Source organism: Pituophis catenifer, unplaced genomic scaffold (assembly GCF_029215685.1).
Source record: "Pituophis catenifer annectens isolate HBS135680 unplaced genomic scaffold, rPitCat1.0.hap2 SCAF_2, whole genome shotgun sequence".
Taxonomy (NCBI): Eukaryota; Metazoa; Chordata; class Lepidosauria; order Squamata; family Colubridae; genus Pituophis; species Pituophis catenifer.
In genome coordinates, this window is record NW_027256882.1 from 240,119,570 (window position 1) to 240,134,951 (window position 15,382).

Sequence of the window (15,382 nt, forward strand, 5' to 3'; positions counted from 1 at the left end):
CTTATCTGTTTTGCTCAGGGCTCTGCTGCTTGCTGGAGCAGATTTTTTTCCCCTTAGCTATGCTGAAAAACGAAACTGAAAGTACAGCAGGCTGTTGGCTTTGCTGTTGCTGCAACGTTGGAAAATTAGGCAGGCAGATTTCTTTTCTTTTTCCTCACCAAAAAAGGTAGGTGCAAACAATGGGAAATTTAGGGCAAAAGAGGAGAGTTCAAGATTTTAAAACACAAAAGAAAAAAAGCTCTATTTAACTAGGGAATTGTAATAATTGAGATACTATTAATTGTATATTGTGTTGAAAGCAGAAATGGTTGAGTTGTGGTTTGGAGGAATATATGGGGGAAATTATTTGGTTTATTATTATTGGTAAATATAATTAATTGATTTGTAAGAAATTGGATTGCGTGGAAATAATTGGAATATTCATGTTCATATTGATTAATATACAAAAAAGATAGTTATATAACTAATTGATTTATATTAAAATGTTGAATTTGTATTAAACAACTGTAATATTACATAATTAACCAATGTGAGGATGGATATAAAAATAGATGACAATGGGAAGGGGTATAATATAGAATAGAAGGGAAAAATTGAATTTGATTAAGATTAGAGATGAGGATGAAGGGTAATATTGGTTTTTTTAAAAAAATAGATGAGGAATAAATATGGCAAAAAGGAAATATAGAAATTGTAAATTTAATTGAAATGACTAAACACTGTTTAAATTTGTGAACTGGCCAAATACTCTGTTCAAAGAAAATACATTGTATGTTTGTATGTGTGTTTCTAATTATTGTTATTTATTCATATTTGTTCTCTTTTATTCTTTAAAGTTTAACAATTCATTCTTTATTTTAATATCTTCATATTTGTTTGAGGTTGGCTTTCTTCCCTTTCATCTTTTTTATTGTACAGCAATCTTTCTCCTCAAACCTACCACCTCTCTCTTTTCTTTTCTTTCCATTTTACTTTCTCTTCCTTCTCCTCTTCTTCTCCTCCCTACTTCCTCTTCCTTTCTCCTTCTCCTCCTCTCTTCCTCCCTCTCTTACCCTCACTCCTACTCTAATTTCCCTTCCCTTCCTTCATCCCTCTCTATTGCTGTATCCTTTTATGCATATGGACTATTCAGAGGGGTGCAAAAGTTATTTCTGACTGGTCCTCGCACTTTTGACCAGTCCTCGAACTTACGACTGTCCTCACATTTTACGTTTTTGCCCTATCTTGTCACCATGGTGAAGAGAAGCAGTTGTGAAATGAGTGACACGGTTGTTAAGAATGCTACAATAGGCATAAATGATGACCAGTCATAAGTGTGAAGACCGGTCAAAAGTGCGAGGACCTGTCAGAAATCACTTTTTTCAGCTCTCTGGGTAGTCCTTTTGTGCATATGGACTACTCAGAGGGCTGAAAAAGTTATTTTTGACTGGTCCTCGCACTTTTGACCAGTCCTCGAACTTACGACTGTCCTCACATTTTACGTTTTTGCCCTATCTTGTCACCATGGTGAAGAGAAGCAGTTGTGAAATGAGTGACACGGTTGTTAAGAATGCCGCAACAGGCATAAATGTGAGGATAGTCATAAGTGTGAGGACCGGTCAAAAGTGCGAGGACCAGTCAGAAATGACTTTTTTCAGCCCTCTGTAGTCCCTATGCTGATAGCCACGCCCACCGGTCACATGACCAGCTAGCCACACCCATCCAGTCACATGACCACCAAGCCACACCCCCAACTAAGCCACGCCCACAGAACCAGTTGTTAAAAAAATTGAATCCCACCACTGAGTATGGGGGAAAACTTTGCAGTCTAAAAATCTATGGATATTAGTTAAAAGTCATTAATATGATTAAAACCAGAGGTGGGCTGCTGTCAGTTTGCACCAATTTGGGTGAACCGGTAGTTAAAATTCTACACTGTTCGGTGAACCAGCAAATCCCACCACTGGCTGGTCCCACCCCTGCTCATTTTCCGGACCGTTTTCCAGCCACTTTGGGCTGTTTTTGTCTAAAACAGCCTGAAAATGGGTCGAAAAATGGGCCGAAAAACACCCCGAAAAACTGTCTGAAAACAACCCAAAAATGGCCTGAAAACAGCCTCAAAAACAGCCGAAAAACAGGCTGAAAAACAGGCAGGACCAGCCAGTGATGGCATTAGCCCCAACCAACTGAATCCTACCTCTGCCTTTGAGGCGAGTGGCCGGGAGGCGGGGCTGGGTGTGATGAGTGACATCACCCACTCAGTCACATGACCAACCAGCCACGCCTACCCAGCCAGAGAACCAGTTGTTAAGTTATTCACCATTGATTAAAACTATTGATGCTGATTAGAAAATCAAATATAGATATAGTTTATTGTATATATGCCAAGTTCAATTTAAAATATTAAGTCACAATTTCTTTTTATATCTAGAAAATATATTTTTAAAAAATACTTTTAAAGAGTATCTCTATTTTCTCTTTTTCTGAATAAGTGACTCTTCAGTATTTGTGTTCTGATTTTAAACAGAGAGTTTAAAAGTGTGACTTACAGAGAGACAGAGGGGAAATTTCATTTGAGAATGTAATTTAGGCTCAATTGCAGTTATTTTCTTCTAACAGGATGTTCTGGTTCCAGGGATATTAGAAGGACTAATCAAACATCCCAAGTTAGCCACAAACGCAAAGGCCAATTCTGGTGCAAGAGCAATTATTTACTGTTAAAAAGAGTCAGGCAGTAGATGGCAAGGAGTCAAAGATCAAATAAATTTGAATTTCCAAACATAGAATCACTAGATGCAAACATAATTTGTAGCTGCCTGCTCAGACAGCTCTATGTCGTTTATGCCCTGAATAGCCAAGCCCCAGTCAGACTAAGTCTGCATGTGAGAGCCAGTGCGGGGGTGTAATTAAGGAGTTTTGTTTCTTCAGATGTGTAAGTTCACTGCGTGACTAGGCCGGTCACTGTCCCCCAGTCCAACTTATCCTCACAGCATGGTTGTAGTGGGGAGGGAGAAAAGAATACTTGAACTGCCTCCATGTGCTCCTGAGAGAAAGGAAGGATATAAATCAAATTTTAAAAAAATCACAGCTGGGCTCCCATCACTCCCCATCACTGCCCTCACACAGTCCACCTTAGTCATTTTAATTCTAACTTAAATTCTGTTGAGGCGGTTGGAAGAGTTTCGGGTCCAAGTGGTATACCAAGGCTGGGTCTTCAAGAGAAGCTTTTCCTTTCTTATCTATTACTTCACTCTTTCTGTACATAAGGTAAAGGTAAAGGTTCCCCTCGCACATATGTGCTAGTCGTTCCTGACTCTAGGGGGAGGTGCTCATCTCCATTTCAAAGCCGAAGAGCCAGCACTGTCCGAAGAAGTCTCCATGGTCATGTGGCCGGCATGACTCAATGCCAAAGGCACACGGAACACTGTTACCTTCCCACCAAAGGTGGTCCCTATTTTTCTACTTGCATTTTTTTACGTGCTTTCAAACTGCTAGGTTGGCAGAAGCTGGGACAAGTAATGGGAGCTCACTCCGTTATGCAGCACTAGGGATTCGAACCAATGAACTGCCGACCTTTCTGATCAACAAGCTCAGCAGCTTAGCCACTGAGCCACCGTGTCCCCCTATACATGTATATGCATTTATGGTTAAATTAGAAGATGTGAGCTCTGATCTGGCTCTGAAGCATAACTCATGAAAAAGAAAAGCTACTCTTTCCTTCTTATATGTTCCTGAAGAAAACTACTCTATCCATATAGATGTGCCCAGCTACTATTAGTATCAAGAAAAAGAAGGGATTGTACTAAAACTGGTTCCTCTAGGTGTATGGACTGGAATCCTAAGACTTCCCATGAGTGAAAATGTCCTTTCTTTTGCAAAAGTTAATGTGACTAAGTAGAAATTTATGCAGATGTTCACAAAGATCCTTCAACCTCTTGGAACAGATTTTCAGAGGATACAAGGGGTTGCAGAGGAATGGGATTCAGTAAAACAAAACTCTCTTCCCCCCCTTTTCCCAGCTCTAATATCTATTCATGGAAATGTAGGATCTGAATTATGTTGAAGAAATACATGAAGTTACAGTGATAGAATATAAAGAAAGGAGGGAAATAAGAAATGAAATTGCTATTGTCATTGTTTATTATGAATGTGGAATGTGAAAACGTGACCAAATTATATTAGAACTACAGATGAAAATCCTGTGTTGTTACATTATTATTATTAGGTTGGCTTTTTCATCTCTAGACTTCTCCTGTCATATCTTGTTTTCTGGTTTCAGTTGCTTTGTCAGTGCTGTTGACTTCATAACCAATATTCATGTACAAGCCAGAAGCAAGAGATAATCTAAATCCTTGCCAAAGCAATTTTAAAATAGTGTTGGTTTCAACTGTTTTTACAATTTACTGAGCTTATCTGACATGTAGGCCAGATAAATTGATCACATACTGTATAACACATCTCTTACACTATGAAATATGGCTTTTAAAATATAAAAGCCAAGCAATAATCAAAATGTAAACACCTGGGCCTCCAAAGTCATATTTTTAAAGAAAAGCTTGGAGCTTTGACCAAGACTCTCACCCCTCCAAGAAAATATAATCCTTCAAAAACTGTAGATGAATTGCTTCAAGGTATGCTTTGAACAATATGGATGAGAAGCATGCTGAATACACAGTGATAGGTTATATCAAATATAGCATGGGGATGGTCAAGCAACCCTAATTAAAAGGCCTTTAAGAAGGGTTGATAAGGGGAATGGTCAGAATAGTGGGAGAGAGGCATTTGAATGGAGAAATTTATAATGTAAGTATATGCTTTTATAATGGGTATAGATCCTTAAAACAACAATATAGATGCTTAAAACAGTAGGATCTATCCTACTCAGTGAGCAGAAAAGGAAAGGAGCATAGCATAGGTCAGTACTGTAGAAGCAGAAAGAAATAAAAAGTCAACCTATTTGGGTTTGGATCAGAATATCAAACAGATTAAATTGCATTGTTATGAGATTTTATTCAATGGGATCAGGTTTTGGACTACAGCTTGGAAAAACAGAACTGAATATGGCACTTGGGCATTGCATAACTAGAGAGATCTTAGGCCAGTCATTTTCTTTCAGCTACCTGTAACCTCGCCTTTCTTCCAGAGTGCTTGTGAAAATAAAATTGAATAGCCTGCAACTCTGTTGTTTGCCATATGGAAGCAGGCAGACTAGCATGTGTAAAGATTTGAGTAAATAAATAAACAAAAAATGCAGTTCCCACAAATGATCCCTGCTGATCACCAGGAAAATCTTAGCATTTTATTTTTGTCTTAACATTTAAGAATCTGTTCTGGAAACAATCCTTTGAACTCTACTAACCACTCGAGTGCTTTGGGGTTACTTCCTCTTTTGATTAAACTTCCAGCTTATTTTATCATCCGGATGAAATTTGAGAAAATCAAAGTGACAGTTACCAGATAGGCTGCATGAAATTGACTCAAACTCTAAAACACTTCCATGATAGTTGTAATGTCAAATTGTCGAACCCCAGAGGCCACAGCTATATAACTCAGAACAAAGGAAAGAAAACTTAGATCATTTTTTATTGTCTTTAGGTCATGCCAACAAAAATAAATCCTACTTTTGAAATGACTAGAAGTTCCAGATTTGGAAGAAAGCAAGCTATTGGTGCACATTGTGTTTGGCTTGGTAAAATAAAATAAAAAAAGACTGAATTATTACATCAGCATGGGGAGAAAATCAAGATAGAATATTCATGATCTAACTTGATTGAAACATACATCAGGAAACCCATTCTTAACTGGGTTAACAGGATAAGTTGTGCTAGGCATGTTGCCACATTCAGCAATACCTATAAACCAAGTTTTAGATTTTTTGTTTCATTTTCCAAAAATAACTCTGTAATATTGCTTTCAAATCAAATTAGCAAAGTAAGTCTATATGACCAATGTATATCTTAAGAAACCTTTGGGGCACCTGACCTTCTGTCTGTTCTTTTTGAGATAAAAGAGAAAATCTTATTTTTTAAATTCAGGCCTCACAGTTTAATCCTTTGTGATTTAGTTATCTGTGCCTTACTTTTTGACTTAAATAAGCACTCAAGGCATACAATAATAGAGCAAAAGATAAATCACAATAATAAAATAATTCCAATTACACTTATCCTAGATTAGCAACTAATTTATTTAGCAGCCATTCACAATTGTTATGATGATGAAAAAGTCCTCAAATTTATTACCTTTGCAAATCTGTAAAGCAAACAAAAGCTGAGGATGATAAACATAGTCACAGTTTCACTTAATGACTGCTTCACTTAATGACTGAGTTGCTGGTCCCAATTGTGGTCGCTAAAGGACAGCTTCTTGCAAAATCAACCAGGCAATCACTCAGATAATCAGGTTCTAAACTCTTTATAATTCTTCATATAAACAACACTTAAATTATATTTGATGGGCATTTGGAAGCCTCTGCAGATCTTTCCATGCAGACATCATGTGATCCCCATACTTTTATTTAGCTAACAGTTTATATACTGTATTTGCAGTTTCTGGTCAATTTCAGAAATGTTCCATATAAAGCATATTATAGTAGTTAAGACTGATTGTAACCAAGGCAGATATATCTATGTCAAAATCTGACCAGATCAAGAAGGTCACAACTGGTATCATAGCCGGTTATACAAACACATTTCTTGCCATAGGTTCCACCTTGCAAATATGGGCAAAGGACACCGTCAAACTGAAAGTCTGCTCTTTGTGGGATAGTAAAAAATCATATAAAACAAGTTTCACCTTAATGGCTAAGTCCAATTAGTTGCTATCAACAGCATCTCTGCCTTGTCTTTCAGTGCCTTCTCTTTTATCCAGCATGTTGTTGAGATTAGACACATTCTGTTGTACTGATTGCCTCTTTGGAGTTAGATTATAAGGAATGATAGAACTGGTTGGCATCAACACACTGATGGAATCACCTATCCTGTTTCCCCCAAAATAACATCCCCTGATAATAAGCCCAATCGGGCTTTTGAGCGCATGGCAGTAAGACTAAGCGCTTATTTCAGGATTCAAAAAAATATAAGATAGGGTCTTTTTTGGGGGGGAAACATGGTATTCTAGTGATTTCAAGCAGTGTAAGGGACAAGGTCGAATGCAATGGAATTCCATCAGCCAAATATATAAGGTTGAACCCTGCACTATCTTGTAAACATGTTCCAAAAAGGATTCGAACCTTCTGAATGAAACACAACAGAAAGGACCAGAAACACTGCCAGATAGTACCCGTAATGCCTACACTCCCTCCCAATTTATTAAGCCACCCATCTATCTAAAAAAGCCCTGGATGGTGAAACGTTGCATTAAAAGAATTCAAAAACAAAGCAAGTTGAGGTCCAGTATACTATCCATAGTCATCAATCACATGCTCCCATTGCTAACTTCCCAGCCCTCGGCCCAGGGAAAAAGCCAAGTTTTCACAGCCTTCCAAAAAAACCCAATAGAGTTGGGGTCAGCCAGATTTGGTTGGGAAGGTTGTTACATAGGGCAGGTGCCATGCCAGAAAAGTCACACTTTCTATAGCCCAGTAGGTGTCACTGTTTTACCAAGGGTATACAGAACATGTCCAGATCTAGTGGAACAGATACCCCACTTTAATTATCACCTCTGATTATATTGCAGTCTGAAAGGAATCAGCCCAACCCACAGCCGATCCTTGATTCTCTGCTACAGCTAGATTGCAGCCTCTCATCCTATCTTTTCTTGTCCATTAGGACACTAATATTTCTTCCCTGAAGTGATTATCATTTCCCTCATCTTCCTGAAACTCTTCTGACACCAAGCCAGAATTAGTAGAACTATACTGAAATAACTCTTCTGTTGTTAGAACCCCAGTTTTCTCCTGATGCTCTGACACTAAGACAAATAAGATGATCCACTTAAATTATGACCCTAAGATATTACCCTTCAGGATTTCTTTTGTGTCCAAGTAAGATACGGTAGCATCACTGCAGAAAAACTTCAGATGGCCAGAACTTCTAAAGTTCTGATCCTGCAATTAGAGTTTATTGGAGAGTTGCCATTTTCCCAACTTCTCTCCAAGTGGTTCAACTTCCAAAATTCTCTCAAAATGGTCCTTCAACTATGCCCAAAGTAGGTTTGTCACAAGATAATCTTGAACATGGCTTTTATCTTAAATTGGATCAGTTTCTTAGGGACTCTCTTATAGACCTGTGCTTAACAAAGATTTGAAACCCTGACTGTTCATGAGAAAATATGACAAGAACAGAACGTATGGCTGATGAATACACTGGATTTTCATTTGAGCTACACACACAGGTGTCAAACTGCTGCCCCACAGGCCGGTTGAGTCACACGCAGGCCACGCCCACCCCAGCTCCGCGAAGGAGAAAAATGTTGCAATACGTCATGTAACGGCAACGTGACACCACGAGTTTGACACCCGTGAACTACAGGATGAGAAATCTCCTTTCTGAGCCTATTAACTGGATCATCCATGTTGAACAAACCTTACCAATTATTTATCTATTGAATTTCCTCTGAGAAAAAGGGATGTTTTAATTTTTTTTAAATGCCTGTTGAAGAGTCTTTACTGCTTTCTACTTGTAACTTTTATACAGAAGAATAATGAGATATTTTGTGAATTATTTGCTTTTCTACTCTTTTGCATACTGATAGTCATTTTAGATTAATTTTTTTTTAAATTTAATTTATATGCCGCCCTTCTCCGGAGACTCAGGGCGGCTTACAGTGTGTTAAGCAATAGCCTTCATACTTTTGTATATTTTATACAAAGTCAGCTTATTGCCCCCACAAACTGGGTCCTCATTTAACCTACCTTAGAAAGGATGGAAGGCTGAGTCAACCTTGAGCCTTGGAGAGATTCGAACCAGCAGTAAATTACAATTCAAAGTCTACAGAGATAAGACAATTTATCATTACCGAGACATATCAGGAGATTTTGGGCAATCACAGTGGATTAGGCAAAATACCATCTTAACGGAGACTTATTCTGTGCACAAGTATGCACTTCAGAGCATGACATTTGGGTCATGCAGCTGAATATACTTCATATAAGTCAGCTGGCTCAGCAGCTAGATTGCAGGAGAGACATTAAAGGCAAGAGAGAAAACGGATATCTTTAATTAAGCAAGTTAATTCTTTATTAATTTGTCTTCTTAAAAATACAAAATACCCAATGTAAACATGTACATGAGATGAATAGCCATTCATCATTGTTTTAAAATCATATTAAAATTCAACCACCACCATCCATACACACTCACACTGTTCCAACTAATCTAGACAAATCTAGATTTGCTTTCTAAAGAGAACAGCCTGTTAACTGAGTTGGGCAGTTAACTGGATCACCCATGTTGAACAAACATTACCAATTATTTATCTATTGAATTTCCTCTGGGTAAAAAGGATGGGTGAGAGCTACCTGTTTTCCCCAAAATAAAACATCCCCTGATAATAAGCCCAATTGGGCTTTTGAGCGCATGGCAATAAGACCAAGCGCTTATTTCACGGTTCAAAAAAATAATTGGGGAAACACGGGTAGTTCTTGAACTGATAAGAAGTCTATGAACTGTTTCCAAAACAACAAAAGAGAAAAGCCTCTTCCCCTTTATACAGAAAGTGAATAAGAAAAAAAAAACAAACACCCATATCTTACTAACTTAGACTTTCAAAGTAGGGAACTGGGGTTCGGTTTAACCCCCTTGATAAATCTTACTAATCAGAGTTCTGAGATATTTCTTCTTGGAATTAACTACTTCCAGTCAAAGCTGCTACCAGAAACCTGATAGAGGGATAGAAACTGAATAAATCTTTTTTATCTTCTAGTTAAATATCATTCAAGTTTAGGGTCATTGAGAAAGTTGATGGAGCTGCTAACCAATTTTGATTTACTGTATTCCCTAGGAAAAGCAAGAGCCATCATCTCTTAAGAGGCTGTCTTAAGTCTGACTTCAGTTGCAAAGGGAAAGGAAAGAATCAAGATATAATAATACAGTAAGGCAAAACATTAATTTCTACATATATTGAAACTCAGGATTTTGAAGCCAATAATGTAATAGAGTCAATTTGATGTAGTGGTTAAGATATTAGGCTAAAAACTGGGAGACCCTTCAATTCTAGTCTTGTTTTGGGGCTATCCCTTTTCTTCAGCTATAAGAATCAAGCAATAACAAACCATGTTTTCCTAATGAAAAACTTGCAAACAAGACTTCATGTTTGCATAATAACACTTTCTGATACAGCTGCTAAATTGACTTGGCAACAGTTTATTTCACTGGATACAGAGAAGACTTTAAAAATGGTTTAGTTTAAATTTCTAAATCATGTCTTAGCTAAATATGGGTTTCCTCTTATGTGTATAAATTGGATCAAAATGTATTCCAACCATTCTTTGGGAATTATTTTATAACATTAATTATAAATGTGATTATTATAAATGTAATAATGAGTATTTTTACAAATGAACTATTTTTACCCATTAATATGCTTTGAAGAACATATTATGAATGTCCTTTATATTCCTATCATGTTTAATTTGATTTTGGAGCTCTTAATGTATTTTATCACAGTTGATAACATTTTGGGGTATAAAGATGACAGAGTGGAGTAGGAATTATTATTGTATGCTGATAATGCTTTATATATTATCAATAATTACCTGTGTTTTTTAACATAGTTTATGGATATAAAACAACAGTTTGATATCAGATTGTTTTTAAACATATTATAAGGGGCTGTGAGAATAACCTTGAGGAACAGGAAGAAGAGCTACAACCAAAACAATGGCCAGATAAGAGAAATCTGAGTCCAAAGCTGGAATGTAATTTGTGAAAGTATCTCAGCCATGACTCTCCCTAATTCTCTTGCCTGTAAAAGGCAGGGAGGGGAAAAGTGCATTTAGTCTTCTAAGACTCTGTTACTAGGGGTGAGTTGGCCTAATGGTTAAGATGCTGGGTTTGTCAACTGAAAGGTTGGCAGTTCAAGATCCAAGTATCATGTGACAGGATGAGCTCCCATTCCTGCCCTAGGTCCTGCCAACCTAGCAGTTCAAAAGCATGCAAATGCAAGTAGATAAGTAGGTACCACTTCAGTGGAAAGGTAGCAACATTTTTTGCACCTTGACATATAGTCATGGCAGCCATATGACCATGGAAGCATCTTTGGACAATTCTGGTTTCCTTGGCTAGGAAACAGAGATGAGCACTGCCCCCTAAAGTCAAACACAACTGGACAGGGGAAACCTTTATCTTTACTCTTATAATAAAAGTAGCATTAGCATTCATATAACTTCGGTTTCTTGGTCTGGTTTATCTTAAAGGACTGATACGTATGTAGAGGGAATAAAATGAAGTATTGATGACATAACTGAGAAGTAGAAAGATATTTTTCTTGACAGTAATGACTAGATGATTCATTATAGTATATTGATTGGAGTGAGTTGGTTTGGAACAAAGAGGAAGAGGTGTGAGAAATACCCCCCAAAAGTAGATGGATGCCTTGAGAAGGTTGAAAAGAACAAACTGAGGACTGCATGAGGAAGATCATCTGATTGGCAGTGAGCCAGTGGTAGTTTGTGTTGTCAGTGCAGAAAGCTTGGGGATATTGGAGGCGGATACTGACTGCAGAGGAGCTTCTGGGGATTGTGCTGAAACCTATTCTTGTAGTGCATTGTCTTGGCAGGAGATCTTTTACAACATAAACAAAGTCTGAACTCGAATGGAAGACGTCTCAATGACCTGGACTGCTGCAAGTGCAGCCCGGAACAAGGACAAAGACTTGTAAAACAGCAGTTAGAAAACAAGATATACCCATTGCATAGTTATTTAGAAACAGATATTTAGGCAGAAACAGAAGAGTATCAGGAGTTCTGCCTTGAATATAATAAACCAGATAAAGAGGGGTTTGAGACAGAAGATAGAAGATAGAATAATAGGGTTGGAAGGGATGTTAGAGGACTTCTAGTCCAACTCCCTGCCCATGACAGGAAATCGTATACCATTCCAGACACATGGCTGTTCAGTCTCTGAGAATCTTCAATGATGGAGTACCCACAACTTCCAGAGGCAAGCTGTTCCATTGATTAATAGTTCTTGCTGTTGGGAAATTTTTCCTTAATTCTAATTTGGATCCCTTTTTAATGATCTTCCACCTGTTACTTCTTGTCTTGCCCTCAGGTGCTTTGGAGAATAAATTGAGAACTGTCTTCTCTGTGACAGCCCCTGAAGTACTGGAAGCCTGCTATCATATCACTCCTAGTCCTTCTCTTTTTTTAGATTAGACATACCTAGTTCCTTCAGTTGTTCATCTTATGGTTTAGCCTCTAGACCTGTTATCATCTTTGTTGTTCTTCTCTGCATGCTTTATGGATCTAGACGTCTTTTTTGTATCTTGGTGACCAGAATTGGACACAGTATTCTAAATTTGGTCTCACCAGTGCAGTATAAAATGGTACTATCACTTCATGTGATCTTGAAACTATCCCGCTATTGATGTAACCGTCTGCCTTTGTGTAGGACCTTACTTTTGTCACACTCAATTGCACTTAATGGGTTTTCCTTGGGTTTTCAAAGGGCATATTGGGAATTTTATAAAGTTTTGTTTCTTTAGAGATAAAATGTCAGAACTGTTGTAAAGAGTTTACAAAATTAAAACTATCCAAAATTTATCTGGATGCCAGTTGCACAAGTCTGATTCAGGTGACAGAGGTCTAATCTTATGAGGTTATCTGAGATTGGTTTGAACTTGTGGATCCTGAGGAAGTGGACAGGATTTTCTGTGTTGTTATTTCAGCCAGCTTTGAATTGGACCTTTGCTTTATCTGGCTAGTGAAAACTGCCAGGAGTTATAGAAGGCTGAGCTTGGTAGCGGTGAATACATCCTTGAAGTAGGGACATTTATTTCGTTCATCAGAACAGGTGGCAATGTGTCATTTTCTCAAGAAGCTGTTGCTCCACCCAATGTATTCTGAATGACTATCTTCCTATTTTTTACAAACTCTGTGTTTTTGGATTAGATTAAGGAAACAAGAAATACAGAGATTTGAATCTGGACAATCTTGGAAACTATGGGGAAAATATGTGAAATTTCCTATATTTACCTATCAAATTTCTGCACTACCCATTTAAGTAATTAAATGACTCTGGATTGTTTCCAATAAAAACATACAGTAGTATAAAAAACAAAGATAAAAACAGAATTAAAAACAAAATTATGTTAAAAAGATGCTAAGGAAACACACTCAAGCCATAATCCACCCCCCCCCCCAGTTGGAATAATTTGTCATTTTTGAAATAAATTGCCATTGGCTCACTAACCACTTAGGCTTACTCTTTTTCCATTCCTTTCCCAGCCTTCCCACAATCTCGGATTTTGTAGAAGGAGTGGCAGAACCTGGAGGAGGAGTCTAAAGAGGAATTGGCTTAGACTAGAGTCTCTAGGCACAAATTGACTCACTTGAATTCCACCGATTCTTATCTAATGTCAGGATAGTGTTAAGTATTTGTTGAGTAGATTCTTATGCGTAGGCATAATTAGGGAAAATCACGCATGGTCCACAATCCACAATTGTGGATGGAATTTATTATTCAAATCCTGATCAGCCAGGAAGAGGGCCTAAATATGACATAAAAACTACAATGATCATTTGTTAGATAACCATTGTCAGGACCAGGATAGAGGTAGTATGGACTTCCTAGTCCTACTGATTCTTTCAATGGCCTTTGATCACATCAACCATAATAGTCTTCTGGACCAGTTGTAAGAGTTGTGAATGAGGAACATTGTTATGTAGTGGCTCTCCTCTTTCTTCAGTGGCTGTTCCAGTTTATGAAGATGGGGCAGGGAGAGGAGAATTAAACCCTTGGACTTTCTGCTATGGAATGTCACAGCTCTAGCCCCCTTCAGCTCTGCTGTTCAACATTTACATGAACCTACTGAGGTCATCTGTTGGCATGGGATGAGGATAGGATGATCTTAACCTGATACCTAGGGGTTGTTAAGAATAAATAAGAAAAACAGGCTCAGACAAAGAATGGTAGAGTAATTATGGATTCGAAGGCCAATTGCATATGAAGATAGTACAATTGTATGAGATCATAGTTTTCCAAATGGAGTTTACAGTGCTTGCAATCTGGATATCTGTCTGAATTCCTTGAATAGCAGGTGAAGACCATGATCATGAGGGCCTTTGCACAGTTACTTCTGACAGTCGTTCATGGTCAGTCAAGCCTTGTGATTTTGTAACTGGATTACTACAGGTGTTCTATATGGACTGTCCTTAAGATCATTTAAAAACTTCAGCTGATGCAGTACTTGGGAGTCAGTATAATAATGGGCCTATGACACCCACTGCTTTGTGACCTGCACTGGCTGTCAGCTTGCTATAGGGTACAAAATGCTAGTCATCCCATTTAAAGCTCTACATCAGAGGTGTCAGACTCGTGATGTCATGGCGGTGTCAATTGACTATCGGGACTTTTTTCCCCTTCACTAAATCAGGCGTGGGCGTGGCCAGCACATGACGTATCTGGCCTGCGGGCCGCAAGTTTGACACCCTGCTCTACATGGTTCAAGGCCTAAATTCTTACCAGCCAGCTCTGGATTAATTCTGCCTCTCTCCAGTAAGAACTGGGAAAGATTTGCTATATATCCCTTCACCATAATCAGGCCTTCTCAATTATGACTGTGCTTCTGTAAGACAATGGGCCCCATAAGACCAGGGCTACTCCAATACCTGGGCCACCCCATCCTTGTTTGATTTCCAAAGAAGTTTGAAGATATTTGGGGCAATGAAGACATTTCATAATTGGTGACCCTTCATTTGTGCATTATGTGAATTAACTTGTCTCATAGGGAAGCAGATATTTTCTTAATTAGAATCAATCTAATATACTTCCAACAGGATTGAAGGTTTCTTTTGAGATATGTGAAGATTGAAGCTTTTCGTATTGCTTGAATTCTTTTAAATACCTTAGATAATTATCCCAAGGAATATTTCCCTGTTTAAAGAGATATTTCAAAAAGTTTATCTGAGAATAATATTGATTTTAATACATAGTTAAATGCCTGTGGGGAAGAATAAATTATTAATATGGATGTTACTCCAACATTGTTGCAAATTCTTAGATAGATTCCTATGTTAATATCAGCCAGCACTTTCAACATATTGATAAGATAGTGAGAACAGGTTTTTTTTAATAGAATAGATAGACTCAAGAGTTATCTTTATCAAAATAACTTCCTTATAAAGAATATTTTAATTTTGCAGATTTTCCCTGTTATTATTGGATTAATATTTGAGCTTTGCTTCTTTGTGGAATGAAAAATCATTTTGTTCATGACCTGTAGAAGCACATTTATAAATACTGCT

The 15,382-nt window shown here is 37.7% G+C and overlaps 1 protein-coding gene across 2 annotated transcripts in view; it reads left to right on the forward strand.

Annotated features, from left to right (window-relative positions):
- MARCHF3 (membrane associated ring-CH-type finger 3) overlaps nucleotides 1-15,382 on the forward strand; it is a 134,055-nt gene that overhangs the window by 43,201 nt on the left and 75,472 nt on the right. Inside the window, exon 2 of one of the 2 annotated variants that reach the window (XM_070935687.1) lies at nucleotides 9,919-10,008. The exons of the other annotated variant lie outside the window; for it this stretch is intronic. The gene's annotated coding sequence lies outside the window, so the exon portion shown is untranslated. The remainder of the gene's footprint in view (nucleotides 1-9,918; nucleotides 10,009-15,382) is intronic. 2 annotated transcript variants of the gene reach the window in all.